This window comes from Danio aesculapii, chromosome 4, assembly GCF_903798145.1.
Source record: "Danio aesculapii chromosome 4, fDanAes4.1, whole genome shotgun sequence".
Taxonomy (NCBI): Eukaryota; Metazoa; Chordata; class Actinopteri; order Cypriniformes; family Danionidae; genus Danio; species Danio aesculapii.
In genome coordinates this window covers 7,195,173-7,219,585 of record NC_079438.1, presented here as the reverse complement: position 1 = coordinate 7,219,585, position 24,413 = coordinate 7,195,173, and the positions used below count along the sequence as shown (strand labels likewise).

Sequence of the window (24,413 nt, the reverse complement as noted above, 5' to 3'; positions counted from 1 at the left end):
CTAGCAACCACCTAGCAACACCTTAGCAACTGCATAGCAACCACCTAGCAACACCTTAACAACCGCCTTAGCAACCACCTAGCAACACCTTAGCAACCACTTAGCAACACCTTAGCAACCGACTAGCAACCACCTAGCAACACCTTAGCAACTGCATAGCAACCACCTAGCAATAACAGCCATGGCTAAAATGGTTAGCAACCGCCTAGCAACACCTTAGCAACTGCATAGGAACCACCTAGCAACACCTTAGCAACCGCCTTAGCAACCACCTAGCAACACCTTAGCAACCACTTAGCAACACCTTAGCAACTGCCTAGCAACCACATAGCAACACCTTAGCAACTGCCTAGCAACCACATAGCAACACCTTAGCAACTGCATAGCAACCACCTAGCAACACCTTAGCAACCGCCTAGCAACACCTTAGCAACTACATAGCAACCACTTAGCAATAACAGCCATGGCTAAAATGGTTAGCAACCGCCTAGCAACACCTTAGCAACCGCCTACCAACACCTTAGCAACCACCTAGCAACCACTTAGCAACACCTTAGCAACCGCCTAGCAACCACCTAGCAACACCTTAGCAACTGCATAGCAACCACCTAGCAACACCTTAGCAACTGCCTAGCAACCGCATAGCAACACCTTAGCAACCACTTAGCAACACCTTAGCAACCGCCTAGCAACACCATAGCAACCGCATAGCAACACCTTAGCAACCGCCTACCAACACCCTAGCAACCACCTAGCAACACCTTAGCAACTGCATAGCAACACCTTAGTAACACCTTAGCAACCGCCTAGCAACCTCTTAGCAACTGCATAGCAACACCTTAGCAACCGCCTAGCAACCACCTAGCAACACCATAGCAACCGCATAGCAACCGCATAGCAACCACATAGCAACACCTTAGCAACCACTTAGGAACACCTTAGTAACCGCCTAGCAAACACCTAGCAACACCTTAGCAACCACCTAGCAACACCTTAGCAACCACTTAGCAACACCTTAGCAACCGCATAGCAACACCTTAGCAACCACTTAGGAACACCTTAGCAACCGCCTAGCAACACCTTAGCAACTACCTAGCAACGCCTTAGCAACCACATAGCAACACCTTAGCAACCGCCTAGCAACCTCTTAGCAACTGCATAGCGACCACCTAGCAACACCTTAGCAACCACCTAGCAACAACTTAGCAACCGCCTAGCAACACCTTAGCAACCGCATAGCAACCACCTAGCAACACCTTAGCAACCACTTAGCAACACCTTAGCAACCGCCTAGCAATAACCGACTGAGCTGCCCGGGCTCCATGGCTGTGCCTCGCAAGTAGGCATGGTTTAGGGTTGTGGTCGGCGCAGACCTTTACGTTACACAAAAGTTTACCGTGAGGTGGGGTTTGAACTTGTGGTTGGTGTAGATGTTGCTAAAACACAACGGGTTACTGTGAGGTTGGGTTTATGGTTGTTGTAGGTGTAGACGTCAGTAAAACACAGTAGTTTGGACTCCATGTCATGTGGGAGACATTAAAAAGATCAATGACAACTGCAGAAGGTCTTTCTGTTGTTGTGGCAATAAATGGAGACTTAACCATTGAAACGATTCCTTCCATGCCTTAGAAGCGTGACATTGCTAAAACACAACAGGTTACTGTGAGGTTGGTTTTATGGTTGCTGTAGGTGTACGAAGCACGAAGAGGGTGCAAGTAAGTTACCTTCCACGTAAACACCGGGCTATCTTAAACGAATGACCAGGATGGAATTTATTTTTTTTATTGTTTGTATATGTATGTTTCTGCAATTATGTTCGTTAAGATGACTTTCAATTTTGCCATGACATGCTTCGAAGCACGAAGATGGTGTGAGTAAGATAACTTCCACAAAAGCACCAGGCTCTCTTAAATGAACGACGAGGATGGGATTCGAACCCATGCATCCAGAGAACAATGGATTAGCAGTCCATCGCCTCAACCACTCGGCCAACTCATCATGCATTTAGCCACTTTTCAGATGGGGGCTGGACTATGGCACGTAAGTATGTATTTGCAGCTATTTTCGGTACAGACGACATAACATTTTGCAGGAACATCCTTCAATTTTACTTGTCCCACCTACCTATGTTCCTATTGCCTAGACAGTGATCTACACCTACGTGCAAATGGCTTTTGCTTGGAAAGCCAGCTATGCTCACCACTATACCACCAACGCTTGCAGACGTCTCTTGCCAGAGGAGCTCTTACTCCTCCTAAGGGTCCTCTTACGTTGCAGATCCTTGTTAGTATAGTGGACAGTATCTCCGCCTGTCACGTTGAAGACCAGGGTTCGATTCCCTGACGGGGATGCCCTTTTTTGTCTTTTACTTTTTGGCTGTTGCCTTTCACAATGGTGGCAACGAACTAAGTGATATATACAGCAGCCAAAGAAAATGCAATGGCCGGGAATCGAACCCGGGTCAACTATTTGGAAGGCAGCTATGCTCACCACTATACCACCACTGCTTGCAGATGTCTCGTGCAAGAAGAGCTTAAAAAGAATGCTTTCAACCAAGGCCCTCTTTGTCTTGGTTCTGCACTGAAAAACATGTCCAGCATATGGATCCCAACCATCTCGAGATGCACTAATCTACCCACATGTCATGGCACATCTTCACAAGAGTGGCGCCTGGCCATGTAATGTTACGGCAGCCAAAAGGTATACATTTGCTGGGAATCTACTTAAAAGCCAGCTATGCTCACCACTATATTACCAACGCTTGCGGACATCCTCTCACAGAAGTGTAGAAATTGAAAGCTTTCGACCGAGGAGTTCTTTGTGTGGGTGAAAAAAAAAGTCAAGTATGGATGCCATCTCTTTCTGACTTTGAGGTTGGATAAAGCGTTCGAAGGTACAACCTCACCAAAAAAAAATACAGAGGTCAATAATTTCACTCTGCAGTGGTGGAGTTCTCATCTTCTGTCACCCAGTATTCACTGTAATGAGCTCCCCCGGTTTGAATGTCATTGCAAGGGTTGACTGGATGCAGCTCATGAAAGGGCAAGCTGACATTTTGTGGAGTAAAAGCTAGGCTATGTCTAAGAATGAATGGCGTGCTTTGTTTGCTGCAAAACATGCTAATAATGAAAAAAAGCTGTAAAAGCCCAGTTTTCAACCCTCCTCTTGCCTCCTCGACGTGAATCCGCCTATTTTTAAATAGCCAACTCTTGACAGCTGCTCTCGCTTACAGCCGTACCACCCTGGAATGCTAGAGGGCAATAGTGTACTTGCAGCAAAGGAAGTGGTAGGCAGAGAGTGAGAAAGGATCACTCGATTTTTGTTTTGTTTGTTTGTTTTTTCAGAAAAAGTTTGAGTTTTTTTTAGTTTTTCTTTTTTTGATAATTTTGTCCACTTCTCAGCAGCACTTTGCTGTCTGGGAAGTTTGTGTTCTGTTATGAGTGCAAATGTGGATTGACTCAAACGTAAAGATATGGACATGGATAGAAAATGAAGAGGGCAACTGGATAATGGACTGGAAGTAGGACAACACTTTGGACACGGACAAATGGGCGATAAAAGGATCTATACTAAAGAAGCTACAGTGATTGTTGATATGACAGAAGTGAATGAAGCTAGAGCAGAAGACATCATAAAGGCTCTGACTGAGAAGATAGGAAAAGGGAAGGTTCTGGCTGTAAGACCAAGAAAGGAAAAGGAATGTGAAATAACTCTGCCAAGTTAAGAGGACAGCGAGGATTTGGAAGATGGACTCATGATAAAAGGGAAGAATTGTGAAGTAAGACACTTACAAGTAAGAGAGTATATTGTATCTTTTATACATTTGCCAGCTTATATTGAGGATGAGGAAATTCTGGATAAACGTAAGTTTTGGGCAGTAACACCTGCATCTGATATCAGAAGGCGAATGTATCCGGGTACAGACATTGCAGATGGTACAAGGTATTTAAGGGTTAAATTCCCGAAGGAGGTGATATCACTCCCAAACAGTGCAAAATTTGATACTGAAGAAGGAACACAATATTTCCGAATTATGCATGACCGTCAAGTGAAAACTTGTCGCTTGTGTATGGGTCCTGGACATGTGTTTAAAGACTGTCCTGATTTTAAATGCTTTCAGTGTGAGGAGCAAGGACATTTCACAAGGGATTGCGATGCAGTGAAATGCCTGGATTTCAGAAAGGTGATGGTAAGATGTGAGTGTTGGATGGAGAAAGAAAATGTTACACAAATCCCAGAGACTGTTAAGGAAGCAAGGCAAATGATGGATGAAACAGAGTTGGGAAAGATTGGTGAAGTTGAGAAAGTAATTATTGAGAATACAGAGAGTAATGCGGGAAATCGAGATGAAATGGAAGATAATTCACTGGGAGGAGCAATGGCTGAGTGGGAGGTTAAAAAAAAATTTCAATAGAATATAGTAAATGTATGAAAAAACAAAAAGAAAATGAAATAAGAAAGAAGCTAGATAAAGAGTTAAGAAAAGGGACAGAGGGTAAGGGAAACGAAGATATTGTAAGGTTACAAGATAAGTTAAAAATAATAGAAGAAAAATGCAAAGGTGCAATAATAAGAAGTAAAGCAAAATATGCAGTAGAAGGAGAAAGATCTACACAGTTCTTTAATTTGGAAAGCAATAGGCAAAGAGCTGAATTAATAAAAGAGGTATTAAATAAAAAGGGAAAGTAGAAACAGAAACTGAGGGGATTTTAAAAACAGTAAAGGATTTTTATAGTGATATGTTTAAAAAACAAGGAACAAATGAAGAAGAGAAAGAATATTTTATAAAACATCAAATCAAAGGTAATAGAAGAAGACAAAAAATGTTGTGATGAAGAAATTCAAAAAGAAGAAATAGAGGTGGCTATTAAGCAATTAATGCCAAGAAAAAGTCCAGGTGTAGATGGCATAACAAATGAATTTTATAAAGAATTTAAAAATATTTTAGTACCGATTTTAAAAGAGATCTATGAAGAGGTTTTTATTCAAGTTCCGTCACCACACATTCTGCTTTTTTTTTATGGCAAGAGGTTGTGTGGATGGGATGCTCTTACAGGATTCTTGACAGTCCCTCCATAGAAGACCTGAGATCCAGGGTTGGAGACTCTCTCCTCTCCAAAAGAAGGTTAAAAGCCATAGTTTCTTTTATGCATGTTTTATCAGAGTGCTTAGGTATTGCTGCAGCTCAGAGACTTACAAGTGGAAGAGATTACGCTGCAAGTTGGCTGGGTGACTTCTAAGTGGTAGGGACATGCAACAAGTAGGCTTGGTTTACGGTTGGTGTAGCTGTAGTAGACGTTAATATAAATCAGCAGTTGGGGCAGCCTTTGAAACAAGGGGAGCACCCCACGGGCTCTGTGCTGGCGGCCCCAGAAACTCGATTCACTCCAGAGTGGAACTGAACAGCTCCAGCGGGGGGGAAAGGCGACCGCAGTGCACTGACTGACAGCACAGCAAAAATACCAAAGAAAACCAGGGGCAAGATTCTGCTGGCCCTTCCCTGATGGTCTAGTGGTCAGGATTCGGCGCTCTCACCGCCGCGGCCCAGGTTCGATTCCCGGTCAGGGAACTTCCTTTTCACCTCTATGGTGAACTTTGAGTTCTAGCGCCTAAAATATAATCGAACTGCACAGGCATGAAAGCAGCTCTGAGCGCAAAAGACTTCCTTCGAGCCGGAGTCGAACCAGCGACCTAAGGATTGCCAACATCCCACCTACAGTCCTCCGCTCTACCAACTGAGCTATCGAAGGCTTACGGCAGTTGTGCACAAGCCCATCCCCTTAAGGTTGCTGCAGGCCAAAAAGGGCAGAAGCAAAAACACTCAAGCCTTCCCATACCGGGAGTCGAAACCGGGCCGCCTGGGTGAAAACCAGGAATCCTGACCGCTAGATCATATGGGAGCTGCCACTTGGGAGGGCCAGTCTTGGCACAAACTTCAGTTCTTTCTGATCGTGCACACTTCACTGCCCCTCTTGCACAAGTACCACTCATACATTTACGCACGCTCTCATACACAGTCTCAAGGTTTCCGTAAGCTAGAATCCTCTGATGCATAGTCATTAGCGTTATCATTTGTGCCACTGGCACTCTGTTCAGCACCTTGTTAGCACATTGTTTGAAACAAGGACAAGGCTCTGTCAACCTGGAGTTCTGTCACCACACATTCTGCTTTGTTTTTATGGCAAGAGGTTGTGTGGATGGGATGCTCTTACAGGATTCTTGACAGTCCCTCCATAGAAGACCTGAGATCCAGGGTCGGAGACTCTCTCCTCTCCAAGAGGAGGTTAAAAGCCATAGTTTCTTTTATGCATGTTTTATCAGAGCGCTTAGGTATTGCTGCAGCTCAGAGACTTACAAGTGGAAGAGATTACGCTGCAAGTTGGCTGGGTGACTTCTAAGTGGTAGGGACTTTTGCAACAAGTAGGCTTGGTTTACGATTGGTGTAGCTGTAGTAGACGTTAATAAAAATCAGCAGTTGGGGCAGCCTTTGAAACCAGGGGAGCACCCCACGGGCTCTGTGCTGGCGGCCCCAGAAACTTGACTCACTCCAGAGTGGAAATGAACAGCTCCATTGGGGGGAAAGGCGACCGCAGTGCACTGGCTGACAGCAAAGCAAAAAGTACAAAGCAAGCCAGCCAGGAGTCGAACCTAGAATCTTCTGAGCCATAGTCAGACATGTTATCCATTGCGCCACTGGCCATGTCTGCTTATCTTGTCATCATTAGTTTGTTGTTTGTAATGAGGACATGGCTCTGTCAACACGGAGTTCATTCAGCGTATGCTGTGCTTTGTTATTATGGCAAGTTGTGGTGTCGATAGGATGCTCTTACAGGGCATGTGACAGTCCCTCCATAGAAGAACTGTGATCCAGGGTCTGAGACTTTCTCCTCTCCAGGAGGAGGTTACAAGCATTAGATTTATTTTTGGAGCAGAAACAGAAAAAAAACAAACAAACAAACAAACAATTAAACTATTGAGGGGTCAAGGGCATTGTTTCTGTCGGTGCTGTTTCAAGGCAAGCTGAGCGGCGTTCGGCTCCTGGTGCTGTGCCTGTTTTTAAATAGCCAACTCTTGACGGCTGCACTCGCTTACTGCCATACCACCCTGGCAATGCCTGATCTCATCTGAACTCGGAAGCAAAGCAGATTTGGGCCTGGTTAGTACTTGGATGGGAGACCGCCTGGGAATACCAAAAATGACAATGGACTGGACAGACGACAACGAGAAACAAACCGATCGGAGAAGGAAGCAAGGAAAAGGATTTATCTAAAAGAAGCAACTGTAACAGTGGGTATAGGACAAACAACAGAGGTGAGAGCAATGGATTTAATTAAAGCAGTGACGGAGAGGATTGGGGATGGAAAGATTTTGGCTGTAAGACCAAAACAAAACAAGGAATATGAAGTAACACTTGAAATAGAGGAAGATGCTGATGTGTTAACAGACGGATTGACTATTAAAGGGATAAACTGTACAGTAAAGAGGCTACAAAATCGAGATTATGTTGTCTCCTTCATGCATCTGCCTGTCTATGTTGCTGACAAAGATATTTTAGACAAATTGGATCATTGGGGAGTTTGTCCCATTTCAAAAATTAAAAGAAGGTTCTATCCGGGCACAGATATTGAAGATGGGACGAGGTTTGTTAAAACCAGATTCGCCAAAGAAGTGGCGTCCCTCCCGTACAGCACAAGAATAGAGACAGCAGAAGGACCACAATACTTTAGGGTGATGCACAGCCATGAGGTGAAAACTTGCAGGCTGTGCATGAGCCCAGATCATGTGGTGAAAGACTGTCCAGATTTTAAGTGTTTTAAGTGCGAGGAAAGGGGGCATTTCGCAAGGGATTGCGATGCGGTGAAGTGCCCGGATTGTAATAAGGTTTTAAATAAATGTGAATGTTGGATGGGGGAAGAGGAGGAGGAGGAAGAGCAGCGGGTAGACAGACAGATGTATGAAGGAGACAATGTACAGTCAGAGGACAAAACAACAACACAAGACAGAAGAACAGAATCTAAAAGTGAAAAACTACAAGAGAATGAGGCTAATGGAAAGGACAGAGTCACTGAACAGGAAGGGACAACATGGACACAAATGGATATGACGGACAGTTTAAGGAATGTTTTGGAAGCAGCAGAATTGAGCAATTCGAATAATAAAGACTTACAACAAGGACAACAGGAAGACGTATTTTGGACACAAATGCACATGACACAGTTTTCAAAAGGCATTGGGCACAGTGGAGACAAAAGAACAAAGTAATGAGGAGCAAACCGAGTTAGAGGAACATTTACAAAAGGTGGGAAACAAAGAGACACAGATGAAATCATCAAAAAGAAGAAGATCGACAAAGATAAAACCTAATTTAGAGACTGCTAGGAAAAAACTGCTAAAAGATGAAGAAATTGAATGCGAAAATAAGTATGAGTTGCTAAAGGGCTTGGAAGAGATGGACTGAGATGATGGTTTTTATGAATGTTTTTATCTTATTTATGGTTTTAGGAATTGTGTCTTTAAATGCAAGAGGGCTTTTAGACATCAGAAAATTTGAAAAAGTGAAAGAAATGTGTAAACGAGAAGATGTGATTTTATTACAAGAGACAAACTGGAGGGAAGAATACATGAAGGAAATAAGAAAAAGGTGGAGTGGGGAGATTTTATACAATAATGGGGATGGGAGGCTGGGGAGAGGAGTTGCAATTTTAATAAAAGAAAACAGTGGGGGTTTATGTAAAACAATCTATAATGACAAAGAGGGGAAGTGTATGATATGTGAAATGGGGAATGAGAAGAAAAAAGTAATTATGGTGAACGTTCATGCCCCAACAGAGGAGAACAGAAAGAAAGAGTATTTTAATGTACTAAGAGTTTATTTAAAGAAATATCATGATAGTTATTATCATGGGGGATTTTAACACTGTTTTTAGTAAATTAGAAATGGCTGAGGGAATGGTTTTTAAAACGGATAAGGGAAGAAAAGAACTGAAAATATTGATGGAGGAGATGAATTTAATTGATGTGTGGAGAGAAAGGAATGAACAGACAGAAGAGTACTCAAGAAGACAGTTAGTGGGGAATTTTTTTTGTCAAACAAGAATTGATTTTATTTTATGCACAAGAAATGTTGAAGGGTTTATAAGCAAGATCAAATATGAAGAAACAAGTCTGAGTGACCATAAGCCAATGTTTATGAATCTAGACTGGAGTAATGTGAAAAGAGGGCCAGGGGTATGGGTTTTAAACACAGCGGTTTTAAAGAATGAAGACTATGTTTTAAGTATAAAGGAAATTATTCAAAAGGAAAAAGGGAATGAAATTTATAATGAGGACAAAAGAATGTGGTGGGAGAATGTGAAACATTTAGTTAAAAAGTTTACAATAAAATACTGTAGACAGTTACAAAATTGTAAAAAATATAAGGAAAAAGAGCTGAAAGAAAAACTAGAAAACGAATTGAAAAATGAGAATGGAAAAGATATACAAAAGATAAAAGAACTGGAAGGAAGACTGGAAGAAATGGAGGAGAAGAAATTTGAAGGTGCAAGATTAAGAAGCAAAGCTAAATTTACAGTGGAGGGGGAAAAGTGCACTAGATGTTTCTTTGATCTAGAGAGGAGAAGAGGGAAGGCAGAAATGATTAAAGAAATAAGGAGCAAAAATGGGAACATAGTAGAACAAAATGAGGAGATTTTGGAAGAAATAAGATCATATTATGAGAAATTGTTTTGCACAGAGGGAGTAAAAGAAAAAGAAAAAAGGGAATTGTTAAAGCTAATCAAATCAAGAGTAGAAGAGGAAAAAAGAGAATGTGACAAGGAGGTAAGAGAAGAAGAAATAAAAAGAGCAATTAGTGAATTGAACAAAAAGAAAAGTCCAGGAATTGATGGGTTGGGAAGTGAATTTTATATTGTTTTTTAAGATATTTTATCTAGTATTTAAGGAAGTAAATGATGAGATTTTTGAGATTGGTGGGGTAAATAAAAGAATGGGGAGGGGCTTAATGAAGATGATATACAAAGGAAAGGGGGATAAAGTAGATTAAAAAAATTATAGACCTATAACAATGCTCAACACTGATTTGAAGATTTTAGCAAAAGTTTTAGCTAACAGACTAAAGGAAGTGATGCCAAGCATAATTAAAACAAACCAAGCATATTCACCTTATTCCGCCCCGCCCACTTTTAATTCTTCGCTCTTCCGCATTTTGTCATCCAACGGTATGCTGACACAGTACATCAGATGATAGTTTCAGAAGTTTTTACATAGTGTATAGTTAGCTGTAATTTTAGAAAAATGGCATTTAATGTTAGTTCAGTTAATGTTTTGAGCTGGGAGTACGGTGAAACCTCGCTACAACGATCAGATGGTCTCATATTGCCCCATCCATCTTCACCGTTAATGTAGGTAGACGACATGAAAAAGTGGCCAGAGGTAACTTACGGGGATATTTTTAATGACTTTGTCCTGTCACAATGAGTATATGGAGCGTCTATGAAGAAGTATAAAAGTACCGAAGCCTACCAATATTTGCATAGTGGGAAAGTGGGTCGTGTTCTATTACACAGCGAGGGTGACCCTTTTTAAAACCAAATGTGCACCCCAGCCAATTGAGCAGTCCATGCCACTCAGCGTGGGTGCTACTTAGTAAGCAGGGATCAGTGGAGACTACAGGATGTTCGTGCATAGCTGGTTTAGGAAGGTCCTGTAGCCACGCAGCCTCTATGTTATGGAAGGTAAGTAAATAATACACATTTTTATGATTTTTTATGTATGGTCATGTCTTGTCACGTTTGTGTTAACATAAGTAAGCTATTAATGTATAACAGTATGCTAACGTATTTGCATCATAACATACAGCTGCTGACTTGGTTACCATCTGCAGACTAAGTATCTGGTCAAATCTCTTAATTTGTGAAGTAAAAGGTAAGTGCTGTAAGGTAAGTAAATGTTTAGCATCTCCTGAGTCTGTAGCAATGATGGCAAGATGTTCCCATTCCTGTCACGTTATCGCTTGACGTTTGACGCGGATCCATCAAATGTCATGACTTGACGTTGTAAGAGGATTAGCCGAAAAGCCCTGCGAATCCCATTGAATTAAAAATAAACGGCATCTCAGGACATTCCACTACATGGACAATTCTTTTGATCCCGTTTCGGTGCACTTGCTTTAAAGCCCACGTCCATTGTTTTGAACACATGCTTTTCCGAGTTGCTGTGGACAATGCCTTGATGTTGCACAAACGCCTCAAACTTTGCAGTCTACAGTGCCCATTAACGCTGCAAGGGCCACTGCTACGCTTTGTAAACTGTGACGCAAAGCGATTGACAGTGTTACTGTATCACTCGGACATGACGCCAGAGGGTTAAATACTTGAGCCTGAACGCACAGCCAAAGATTAGGTTTGTCAGAAGTGGGATTCAAACCCACACCTCCAGGGGAGACTGCGACCTGAACGCAGCGCCTTAGACCGCTCAGCCATCCTGACATGCACACTTAGCCAGAGCTGTCTCCTAGGAGCCACATCGCAGCACCATGACATGGAAGCTGGTGTTTCACAGCTTGCCCAGTTCCGACAGTCAGCCTCGTTGGCGCTGTAGGCAGCGCGTCAGTCTCATAATCTGAAGGTTGTGAGTTCGAGCCTCACACGGGGCAAGGACGTACCTTTTGGCACACGGGAGCACTTAGGTGACCGGGCAGCGTACTTTACTACCTTCCGTGCCGTTTATGCTTCCCGGGGGCAAAAAAGGCTACAGCTCCTCTGGAGGACATGCGGCGTGACGTTCCAAGAACATCTCCTGAGTCTGAAGCCATGATAGCAAGATGCTCCCATTTGTGTCACGTTATCGCTTGACGTTTGACGTGGATCCGTCAAATGTCATGACTTGACATTGTAAGAGGATTAGCCGAAAATCCCTGCGAATCCCATTGAATTAAAAAGTAAACGGCATCTCCGGACATTCCACTACATGGCATACCAAGACAATTCTTTTGATCCCGTTCGGTGCACTTGGTTTAAAGCCCACGTCCATTGTTTTGAACACATGCTTTTCCGAGTTGCTGTGGACAATGCCTTGATGTTGCACAAACGCCTCAAACCTTGCAGTCTACAGTGCCCATTAACGCTGCCAGGGCCACTGCTACGCTGCGTAAATTGTGGCGCAAAGAGATTGATGCGGCACTTTGTCAGTGTTACTGTATCACTCGGACATGGGCTAGAGGGTTAAATACTTGAGCCTGAGATCTCAGCTGTGCAACAGCCACGTCCTCACAGTGAGAGCATGAGCTGTCCGCGGGCACAGCATCGACATGCTGGACCCCCAGACCTGTGATGCAATACTCGTACCCATCATCCAGAGATAGGAACCACCTTATTCAGAAATGCACGTTCAGAACAGCGTCTTGAAAAAGACGCATTGATTGACTGACACAGCTTTTTTTTTTCTCTTTCCCCCCAAGAGTCAAATGTCATGACTTGACGTTGTAAGATAATTAGCCGAAAAGCCCTGCGAATCCCATTGCCTTAAAAATAAACGGCATCTCAGGACATTCCACTACATGGCATTCCGAGGCAATTCTTTTGATCCTGTTTCGGTGCACTTGCTTTAAAGCCCACGTCCATTGTTTTGAACACATGCTTTTCCGAGTTGCTGTGGACAATGCCTTGATGTTGCACAAACGCCTCAAACCTTGCAGTCTACAGTGCCCATTAACGCTGCCAGGGCCACTGCTATGCTGCGTAAATTGTGGCGCAAAGAGATTGATGCGGCACTTTGTCAGTGTTACTGTATCACTCGGACATGGCGCCAGAGGGTTAAATACATGAGCCTGAGATCTCAGCTGTGCAACAGCCACGTCCTCACAGTGAGAGCATGAGCTGTCCGCGGGCACTGCATCGACATGCTGGACCCCCAGACCTGTGATGCGATACTCGTGCCCATCATCCGGAGATAGGAACCACTGCATCCAGAAATGCACATTCAGAACAGCGTCTTAAAAAAGACGCGTTGATTGACTGACACAGCTTTTTTTTCTCTTTCCCACAAGGAGTCAAATGTCATGACTTGACGTTGTAAGAGAATTAGCCGAAAAGCCCTGCGAGTCTCATTGCCTTAAAAATAAACGGCATCTCAGGACATTCCACTACATGGCATTCCGAGGCAATTCTTTTGATCCCCTTTCGATGCACTTGCATTAAAGCCCACGTCCATTGTTTTGTTCACATGCTTTTCCGAGTTGCTGTAGACAATGCCTTGATGTTGCGCAAATGCCTCAATACTTGCAGTCTACAGCGCCCATTTAGGTTGCCAGGGCCACTGCTACGCTTCGTAAACTGTGACTCAAAGAGATTGATGCGGCGCTTTGTCAGTGTTACTGTATCACTCGGACATGGCGCCAGAGAGTTAAATACTTGAGCCTGAATGCACAGCCAAAGATTAGATTTGTCAGAAGCTGGATTCGAACCCACAGCTCCAAGTGAGACTGCAACCTGAACGCAGCGCCTTAGACTGCTCAGCCATCCTGACATGCAGACTTAGCAGGAGCTGTCTCCTAGGAGCCACATCGCAGCACCATGACATGGAAGCTGGTGTTTCACAGCTTGCCCAGCTCCAGCAGTCAGCCTCGTTGGCGCAGTAGGTGCGTGTCAGTCTGGTAATCTGAAGGTCGTGAGTTCGAGCCTCACACTGGGAAAGGTCGTATGTTTTGGCACACGGGAGCACTTAGGTGACCGGGCGGCGTACTTTATTACCTTCCGTGCCGTTTATGCTTCCCGGGGGCAAAAAAGGCTACAGCTCCTTTGGAGGGCATGCGGCGTGACGTTCCAAGAACATCTCCTGAGTCTGAAGCCATGATGGCAAGATGCTCCCATTCCTGTCACGTTATCGCTTGACGTTTGACGTGGATCCGTCAAATGTCATGACTTGACATTGTAAGAGGATTAGCCGAAAAGCCCTGCGAATCCCATTGAATTAAAAATAAATGGCATCTCAGGACATTCCACTACATGGCATACCAAGACAATTCTTTTGATCCCGTTTCGGTGCACTTGCTTTAAAGCCCACGTCCATTCAAAAGGGGATCAAAAGAATTGCCTTGGAATGCCATGTAGTGGAATGTCCTGAGATGCCGTTTATTTTTTAGGCAATGGGATCCACAGGGCTTTTCGGCTAATTCTCTTACAACGTCAAGTCATGACATTTGACTCTTTGTGGGAAAGAGAAGAAAAAAAGCTGTCAGTCAATCAGCGCTTCTTTTTCAAGACGCTCTTCTGAATGTGCGTTTCTGGATGCAGTGGTTCCTATCTTCGGATAATGGGCAAGAGTATCGCATCACAGGTCTGGGGGTCCAGCATGTCGATGCAGTGCCCGTGGACAGCTCATGCTCTCACTGTGAGGACGTGGCTGTTGCACAGCTGAGATCTCAGGCTCAAGTATTTAACCCTCTGGCGCCATGTCCGAGTGATACAGTAACACTGACAAAGTACTGCATCAATCTCTTTGCGCCACAATTTACGCAGCGTAGCAGTGGCCCTGGCAGCGTTAATGGGCACTGTAGAGGTTTGAGGCGTTTACGCAACATCAAGGCATTGTCCACAGCAACTCGGAAAAGCATGTGTTCAAAACAATGGACGTGGGCTTTAAAGCAAGTGCACTGAAACACGATCAAAAGAATTGTCTTGGAATGTCCTGAGATGTCGTTTATTTTTAATTCAACGGGATTCGCAGGGGTTTTCGGCTAATCCTCTTACAACGTCAAGTCATAACATTTGACGGATCCACGTCAAACGATAACGTGACAGGAATGGGAGCATCTTGCCATCATTCACGTCGCATGCCCTCCAGAGGAGCTGTAGCCTTTTTTGTAGCCCCGTGTGAGGCTCGAAGTCATGACCTTTAGATTATGAGACTGACGTGCTGCCTACTGCGCCAACAAGACAGACTACTGGAGCTGGGCAAACTGTGAAACACCAGCTTCCATGTCATGGTGCTGCGATGTAGCTTCTAGGAAGGAAGACAAGGAAGATTGTCTTGAGTTTAAGTTTTTTAATTATCTTGTTTATGAAGACTGCGGAGTGATGCGTGAAAAAAATGACTTCGAATAATTTTTAAAGTATTTTGTCATATATATGTTAAAATGTGCTGCCAAAAGTATGTGGCCCCTGCCCGCCCTCCCACAGGTTAGTAGTAAGCTAATGTAATTTCATAATGCAAGTCGTTGGTTACGTATGTAACCGTGGTTCTGTGAATTCCGGATGACCGCCAGAGATGGTGTTTACACAGTGGATAATCACAGCACCAGCTGGATAGGCCAAGGAACAATATACCAACAAAGTCACATGGTGACGCGAGCTGAGCTGAGGTATATAATCCACTACAGCTCTGCGCCCTGCCTCGAAACGTCTTGCACTTCCAAGTGACAGGAAACTCTGGCGGTCATCCGGAATTCACAGAACCACGGTTACATACGTAACCAACGTTCTGTTTCATTCCTCCTGACCGCCAGAGACGGTGTTTACACAGTGGATAACCCATACTAGAAAGGTCACGAGGAAGAAAAAAAAACTCACCAGAAGACATACGGAGTCACTTGCGGAGAACAGCTGAGCCCACATCCGTAGAGTCAGCAACATTGACATTGTAGAATCTTGCAAATGTACATGGAGAAGACCATGTCGCTGCTGCACAGATTTCTGCAAGAGAAACACCCTTAAAAGCAGCCCAAGAGGAGGAAATGGCTCTGGTAGAATGGCAAGTGATGGCACCAGGTATAGGTTGCTGAGCCCTCTTATAGGCCAAAACAATGACCTCAACAATCCATCGTGACAGTCTTTGCTTGCTTAGAGGTGCACCTCTCCTAGCTTCTCCATAAAAGACAAACAGTTGTTCTGATTGTCTTAACTGTGCAGTAGCCGCCACATAAGATTTCAAGGCACGCACAGGGCATAAAAGCAGAAAACCTTTGCCAGAAGGTGATAGTTGAAAGGACTGCAATTCAATTGACTAGTTAATAAATTGCTGCAACAAAATTTTAGGGAGGAAGGATGGATTAGGCCACAGGGTAACATCAGAGTCATCTGGTTTCCATCTCCAACAGGACTGACTCACTGACAAAGCGTGCAGCTCACACAATCCCTTTGTTGAAGCAACTGCCAAGAGGAAAGCAATCTTTAAGGTTTTCCACTTTAGATCTACTCCTTTTAAGGGTTCAAATTGAGACTGGCAGAGAGATTCCAGCACCAGAGGCAAGTTCCACACTGGAGAACGAGGGGAACGAGCTGGATTGAGACATTTTGCACCCTTCTAAAAACTGCAAACTAGGCTAGCAGACCCCAAAGAGGAACCATTTACAGATGCATGATGGGCCAAGATGGCTGCTACGTATACCTTCAGTGTGGATGCAGCTTTGCCACTCTCCAACAGCCCTTGTAAAAAGGTTAAAACCACAGAAACTTTGCATTGCACAGGATTAATATTCCAAGTCGCACACCATGAACAGAATGACTTCCATCGGTAAGCACAAAGCTTCCTAGTAGAAGCTGCCCTTGCATTAAGAACTGTGTGGATGACTGAAGACTCACATTCTGCTAATAAATGGTTGGTCTCAGCGGCCACACCCATAACTGTAGACGTGCTGGATCTGGATGCCAAATATGACCATCTAGTTGAGACAACAGGTCCCTCCTGCCTGGAAGTTGTCTCGGTTGGTTCACCAACAACGTTAGGAGCAAGGGAAACCATGGTTTGGACAGCCACCGTAGTGCTATTAGAAGTACATGGTGTCTGCCCTGGGCAATCCTGTGCAGTGTCTCCCATATCAGAGGTATTGGAGGAAAAGCATAAAGAAGGCAGTTTGGCCAGTCGTGTGACAGCGCATCCTTTCCTAATGGGCTGGACCCTTCTGTCTGAGCAAACCACAATGGGCAATGAGCTGTGTCTCTCGTTTACAAATAGGTCTACCTCTGCCCTGTCAAACTCTGTCCAAATGTCCTGGACTACATCTGGATGAAGTCTCCACTCCCCTGGATCAATCTGATTCCTGGACAGAGCATCTGCAGTCTGATTGACTACCCCAGGCAGATAAACAGCCCTTTGTGATGCAAATCGAGGAAGAGACCATGTGAGAATCATGTGCGTGAGACGCAACAAACTCCTGGACCTTGTACCTCCTTGGTGATTCAAATTGAACACTGTTGATGTGTTGTCCGACCGGATTAGGACATGTCGACCCAGGGCCAGCCAAACTGCCCGCATCTCCAACACATTGATATGGTCCCTTGACTTGTCCCTTGACCATCTGCCACTGATACCTCTGTAGTTCCATACTGCCCCCAACCCATAAGGGACGCATCGGTTGTTATAACCTCGCGGCGGGAGGAAACAATCCCTAACGGTACTCCGGCTGTCAAAAAGGCTTGGGACTTCCATTTGCGAAGGGCATGCATGCAACCCTGAGCAACAAGAATTCGTCAAAAGCGATGATGAGATGGGTCTAACCGCAGAAGATTGTTCCATACCTGCAGGGGCCGCAGATGGAGCAATCCCAGGGGAATTACACAAGAGGTTGCCGTTAGCATCCTGATCAACCTCAGGAGCACGCCGTACTGTAGAGATAGTCCCAAACGAAACTGGCTCAAGAGGTTCAGGATGTCTGTCGTCTGAAACTGAGATAGGGAGGCATGCATCGAGACTGAATCGATAGTCATCCCGATGAATGTGATTGACTGTACAGGGGACAAGCAGCTCTTTACTCTGTTCACTGAGAGACCCAGCCTGGTCACATGGTCCAGCAGCAGCTGCGTATTGTGCACCGATTGAGCCCTCGTTTGAGCACACACCAGCCAGTCGTCCAAATATGGCAAGATTCGTACCCCCTGGGCCCAAAGGGGAGATAGGACAGCTTTCATGCATCTTGTAAACACACGGGGGGCTAGGGCGAGACCAAATGGTAGAACTCTGAACTGTTAACTTCTACTGAAACGCAGAAACTTTCTGTGATGCTTGGCAATCGTAACGTGAAAAGATGCATTCGTCAGATCTACAGTTGTGAACCAATCTCCCTCTGCAAAGGACCGAAGAATTTTGGTCACACGTAACATGCGAAAGGGAAGTCTTTTCAGAAATCTGTTCAACCTTATTAAATCCAATATTGGATGAAAACCTCCTTCCCACTTCAGAACCAGAAAATAAGTCGATTAAAAACCCTCTTTCTGAACCAGAGGATGAACTGCTTCTATTGCTCCTTTTTCCAACAAGGAACATATCTCCCTGGAGAGAGCTGCAGAATGTGCTGGGTCTGTCACGACTGTTGGAATTAGACCCGAAAACTTGGGGGGCCGGCAGCGGAACTGTAGGGTGTAACCCTTGCACATGGTTGTCAAAACCCACGTGTCTGACACGTCACAACTGATGGCTTGTGAAACAGCGGACTGCCGGGCCAATCATCTCAGGCCTTAAAATTCCGGCCTTTAGGAGTTGGGGGGGAGGTTTGGGGGCAATTTAGCACGTTTTTCCAACACCTCTGATACATCTGGCCCAAAAAGATGTCCTGGGACAATAGGAAGGTCCCTCAGTGTCTTTTTACAGTCCTCTGACAATTTAGCCTGAGCGAGCTATACTTGCCTTCTAGCATTTAGTAGTGTTGCTGTAAAGGACCCCAGTTCTCGAGTCACATGCCCCATAGCAAGCAAGGCTGTCTGTAAAAAGCGTGGAACTGAAGGGTCCACCTCAGCGCCTAGCGAATTAGAGGCAGCCAAAATTAATTGACAGACAGTATTTTCAGCCCTGGTAATGTAGGAGGCTGACTCGTAAGCCTTCTTCAGAAGGGAATCTGTACGGCCACACTGACCGCTAGGGCATCGGACATTTCCCCTCATTGCTTCATCTGGTGACACTAAAAGCGCCGCAACTGTCTGTTCAACTTCAGAGACATTCCTCACACCAATAGACTTTGCCTGAGCCATAGAGGCCAGAGTGCGAGCAGTCTTGGATCATCTTTTGACCATGCCTGCCCCCTTAAGAGCATTTGAAAATTCTGCAATGATATCCTTGCATGCTGGCATAACAAATGTATCCACAGATAGAGGTCTGCGGAAAAACACATTAGATTGAACAGGATGAGCAGGGCCATCATCAAGGCCAAGACGGGCTTCTGCCATCATAAGGACTTCCAATGCATCATCATCTTTGTGTGGGGCATTGTCAGAAGAATGATGAGAGCCATTCTCGGATACAACAGTCCCAGTATGTCTTACTAGTTGGTCATCAGGCCCAGGAACGTCAGCCTGACATTGCTCCTTAAAATGAGAGTCAGAAGCACATGTCGACATAACGTCGAAGAGGGGACTGTGGCCACTTAAAGAGGCAAATGGTGGTTTCTCGCTAGAGGAATGAGAATGAGCTTTCTCAGCAAAGGGCCTAGCAGCAGAGATGTCAGATACTGGATCAGCTGGTTGAAGATTTTGTAACAGGTATCCAGCCGTGTGCCTACTGTTTAGGCTAGGTTTCTTAGGACGAGGAGCTCCAGAAGCCACCAAAGCGCGACGTTTTTTCCCTCTTTTCCCCTCTCAGCGCAGCCAAACGCATCTGTCTCTCTGACAGGGGCAGCAAACCACAATGCGGGCACGGATCAGTTAGCGCGTCTTTCAGATGTTGAACACCGAGACAGGATGGGAAGATATCGTGTCCGTCATCTGGGAGAAGCTCGTTATGACAGAGATTGCAAGTCATTGGGAAAGCCGTGGAAATAGCTTGATTAGCCATGAGAAGGCGTCGAACGGACCAACCAAATACCACGGCTAGTACCGTTGGCTAACGTTAACGATATAACGCGCGAAAAATCACCCTAACCGTCGATCGAAATTTGGATCTCTGGATGCACCGAGAGAAACAGAAAACAAGAAATATGAACATCAGCAAAAATATATTGATAATCGTCCACGGTTAGGACTGCTGGACAGAGCAGAGCGTATGCCCAATAACAGCCATGAAAGAGAGAAGAAAAAAAAAACACACACACACCGAGTATTAGTAGCGGTAGAAAAAGTAGCCTCCGGATAGCACCGTGAGGTAATTGTCACATAAACACTAAACGCAGTTTGGTGTAAAACCTCCGGATAGTACCATGAGATGATTACCTCGGACATAAAAGTGAGTGTCACTGTGTCCAATCTCCGGATAGTACCGTGAGATATATGCTTATAACTCAGATGCTTACAAAAAATACAGCGTCTCACCCCTGGATAGTACCGCGAGACAATTGACACATATATTACAGCCGAATGTAAGATAATGAAGAAAAACTTACCCGCAGTTCACGATATAATAGAGTGAACAATCCTAGATCAGTAATTGCACAAAGACCAACCATAGTCCGAAGATGTAAAAAAAATCGTCACAGCTCAGGAGGACAAGAAAATCTTGCTGCTCCTACCAAAGAGCTGCACTCGACGACAGAAATAGTTCAATGACCAAAATCCAAAGGCGAGAAGCAAAAAGAGGCAGGGCGCAGAGCTGTAGTGGATTATATACCTCAGCTCAACTCGCGTCACCATGTGACTTTGTTGGTATATTGTTCCTCGGCCTATCCAGCTGGCGCTGCGATTATCCACTGTGTAAACACCGTCTCTGGCGGTCAGGAGGAATGAAACAGAACTTAAATTCATGCTAACCAACAAATGATCAAAGGAAATATATTAATGTAATTCAAATATATAAAATATGAATTGATGTTTACTTTAAACTTAAATTATATTGTTCTATTAAAATTATTTTTTAAAAGATTTTGTCAAATAGATTTTTTTAGAATCATCCACCATAGTTTTGTGGCTAAAAAGTATCGGTTCAGGCACCGTTTTGGCACCGGTACCGTTTTAAAAGTATCAATTTAGCACCGGTATCGAAAAAAAAAAAACGATACCAACCCTAATTATTCTTAATTCTTTTAAAGTTAAAAACATCTTTCCTTATTAAAAAAGCGACACCTCTTCCAGATTTACCATCACCATTATTAGATATAATATCCTCTTGCCACATCTTTTTCAAATCGTCCATTGCATGTTCTTTCCAGTTTGTTTCTTGTATCTCTTCCTTGTTTTTACATTTCTCTTATTTTCTCAAATGTATCTTTGCCCATCAGTCCCCTTTAATTAAAAGATACACAATTTAAAACCATTAAAAGAAATAAAAATGAAATTAAAAACCTACACATCTTTATTTAGTGCTCTTAACCAACAACCCCTTCCGTTAAAAGAGACAAAGATTTACAGACATATTTAGCTCTGCTCTTTGTTCAGACTTTTTTCTTTGCTATTAACACATTTGGTTTTACCTTTAAAGTTCTTCTTCTTAAAAACCCTCTTTCCACTTTGTTCTTCTCCACATTTTCCATCCTTGTTTCTTCACCCCTTGCCATTCCTTCAGCTTGACCAGTATTATTTAGTTCCTCTTTTTCCACAGTGCTTAAAAAAGTTTTAAAACTGTCCGATATTTTTCTATTCTGACCACTGTTCATCTTGTCCTGGGATCCGTTCTTCGTACGTGGAATACTCAGTTAGCTAGATTTGGATATTGACGATTTGATTTTGGATCGTTTAGCTCTTCAAAACTCATCTGAGAGTTTGTTGTCATAGCAAAAGTTCTGTTAGCTCAAACCTGCTAGGCTCATTTCATATAAACAGAATTAGATTGGGTCAGTTCAAGCAAGTTGCTAAGGTGTTGCCAGGCGGTTGCTAGGGGATTGCTAAGGTGTAGCTATGCGGTTGCTAAGGTGTTGCCATGCAGTTGCTATGGTGTTGCTAGGTGGTTGCTAAGTTGTTGCTAAGGCTTTTGCTAAGGTGTTGCTAGGCGGTTGCTAGGTGGTTGCTAAGGTGTTTCTAGGTGGTTGCTAAGCGGTTCCTAAGGTGTTGCTAGGTTGTTGGTAAGGTGTTGCGAAGCGGTTGCTAAGGCGTTGCTAGGTGGTAAGCTAAGGTGATGCTAGTTGATTGCAAAGGTGTTGCTAGGTGGTTGCTAAGTTGTTGCTAGGCGGTTACTAAGGTGTTTCTAGGTGGTTGCTAAGGTGTTGCCAGGCTTACTCAAAAGAAAATATGAGAAATGTTTTGTTTTTTACCCAGACATTTAAAAAGTAATTGCAGATATGGAGAAATTTGCAGGGGTAGCGAAAGCATCTTGCTATATTAAAGTTATTGCAAGACAGAGAGGAGGGAGGGTTTTGAGAAGAGTGAGGAGTAAATAAAGCGGGGAAAGCAGAGGTAGAGGGGCGGGGTACATAGCTGGTGGTTCTTGGGGTTTGTAGTTCTTTGTCGGAGGAGGGAATTATGAAGGGACAGGAAGTGGTCGAGTGCAGATTTGAATGGCAGACCGAGCAGAAAAGAATACGGTATACTTTGAAAACTCTGTTGTGAAGATTAGTATCCATGGCCCCCCAGTAGAGACACTGATTCCACTGAGTAACGCAAATAGCGCATTTTGCAGAAAATGGTATGTGGTACGTGTAACAATGCGTTCCCCTATAGGGGATGGCCTCCTATGGGGAAAGACTGAACAGATGGTTTCTGTATAACGTGCAAATGCTACATGAAATTCAGCTAATGAAAGTGTGCGGGGTTGGGAGCTAGCGGTTGATTTAAGTGTAACAATGAATTCGCCGCAATCCACCTGTCGTTCTGCTGAGTGAAGTGCTATGGGTGAGTGTAGAAAGGTCTATGTCAGCACCTGATAGGATGAGGTTCTTGACGGCGTTGGAGATCGGGGGTGGTTCCAGTACTGAAGCATTATGCGTGTGAGGGACCGAGTCAGCACGTAGTAAGAGGCATACAAAAAGATTTTCAAAATAATTATTTTTAATAAAGTCCAAAAAAGTTTTCACAAAAGTTCAAAAAAGAAATCAATAAAAAAAAAAAAAATCAATAAACTAAACAAATAAACAAAACTGAGTTCAAACCAAACAAACCATGTCTAAACCAAAAACAGAACTCCTCGAAATGACAAGACAGAGCCCATTTATACAAGAGGGACTAGTCCACAATAAACAAGAAGGGGGAGACAAAAACAGACAATTTACAACAAAAAACTAAGCCAAATATCTAATTACAAATATAAAAAATAGTAAAAAAAATTCTAAATAAAAAGCAAAACTAAACATAAATCTGAAGAAACAAATATTGCAAATCATTAATAAACTTAAACTAAACATCAGCTCTCCCTCTAAGCCATTAAGCCAATGGTATCGGCAGGTGAAACCAAAAGATGGCAATTGGCGGCATGACGGCCCTTTAGTATGTCAGAACACACCCGGAAACTCCATTCCTCATCGGCACTGCAGAACGGTAACTTAAACTCAAAGAAAACTAAATTAACAAAACACACAGTAGAGATAACTAATTTTGTGTGCACCCAAAATAGTAGTGAATGTACTGTGAACAATAAAGAAAAATATCGAGAAACAGAAACGTGTATGTGTCTTATCTAAACCAAATATGAAAGAAACGAAATGTATAAACAATATCTCAATTTACTTTAACCAATAAACAATCTTAAATGAATGTGTATAATGCGCTGTGTGTGTGTGCGTGCATGCCTCACTCTTAATGTGTGGCCACCACACTGGCCATCACAATGCGGAATGGGAAGGGGCGTGGCTGTGGTTAGGGTGAAGGGGGCAGTGTGAAAGAAATGTGAGTAGGAAGAGTAGAATGTTGGGGAGGGTTAGTAATGGAGGTGGCGTGCTTGGTGAACGGATGTAGAGGAGAAAAAGGTGGGGATACTGAAAGAGGGAAAATGAGTAAGGAGAGGAAGGACTGGGCAGAAATAAGCTGGGCTGAAGAGTGAGGGAGGTAGGAAGGGAGAGAGAATTGAGGAGGGTTAAGGGTGGAAGGGATGGCTGGAAGAGTAGGGCTGGAGTTTTCACTTAAATGTGGAGCTGGAGAGCCAAGTGAGGAAGTGAGGGATGATGATCTTGCGGAGGCGTATGAAGAAGCTGGAGAAGGTGGGTGGCGATTTGGAGTGACAGGAGATGGAGATTGCATGCGGCGTTGGGTCCTTGCTGAAGTAGAGCGGATAGGCCTCCGGCCTCTTATTGGAGCCTCGGTATTGAGTCTGCTTCCAGGCTGAGCATGGTGTTGTGGAGCCGGGGCTGGTGTTGCTGGGAGAGCTGAGATTTCATTCCTGTCCATGTTGCTGTTGATGATGTGAGAGTAGTTTTGATGCTGCTGTTTTGTTATTTCCGCTGTTGTTGTATTGCTGCTGCTGTTGTTGTTGGTTTGTCGCAGTCAGATGACGGTAATGGAATTGTTGATGGGTTGTAGAGAGATGTTGAATTTTAGAAGCTTGTGAAGAAGTTGGAGCAGTCCTGTCAAGAGCTTTCTTCGGAAAACGAAGATAAGGGAGTGCCTTTTTGCTAAGCTTCTTATGGTGAGTTT

The 24,413-nt window shown here is 44.0% G+C and overlaps 1 protein-coding gene and 6 non-coding genes across 7 annotated transcripts in view; 3 read left to right on the top strand and 4 right to left on the bottom strand.

Moving 5' to 3' along the window:
* Window positions 1-24,413, top strand: part of LOC130222807 (zinc finger protein 91-like) — a 218,630-nt gene that overhangs the window by 159,566 nt on the left and 34,651 nt on the right. The window lies entirely within an intron of this gene.
* trnag-ucc (transfer RNA glycine (anticodon UCC)) lies at window positions 2,436-2,507 on the bottom strand. Its single transcript has one exon. It is a non-coding gene; the product is annotated as a tRNA-Gly (tRNA).
* trnae-cuc (transfer RNA glutamic acid (anticodon CUC)) lies at window positions 5,498-5,569 on the top strand. Its single transcript has one exon. It is a non-coding gene; the product is annotated as a tRNA-Glu (tRNA).
* trnay-gua (transfer RNA tyrosine (anticodon GUA)) lies at window positions 5,664-5,750 on the bottom strand. Its single transcript is given in 2 exon segments — window positions 5,664-5,699; window positions 5,714-5,750. It is a non-coding gene; the product is annotated as a tRNA-Tyr (tRNA).
* Window positions 5,829-5,900, bottom strand: trnae-uuc (transfer RNA glutamic acid (anticodon UUC)). Its single transcript has one exon. It is a non-coding gene; the product is annotated as a tRNA-Glu (tRNA).
* On the bottom strand, window positions 11,404-11,486 carry trnal-cag (transfer RNA leucine (anticodon CAG)). The gene has a single exon. It is a non-coding gene; the product is annotated as a tRNA-Leu (tRNA).
* Window positions 11,581-11,653, top strand: trnam-cau (transfer RNA methionine (anticodon CAU)). The gene has a single exon. It is a non-coding gene; the product is annotated as a tRNA-Met (tRNA).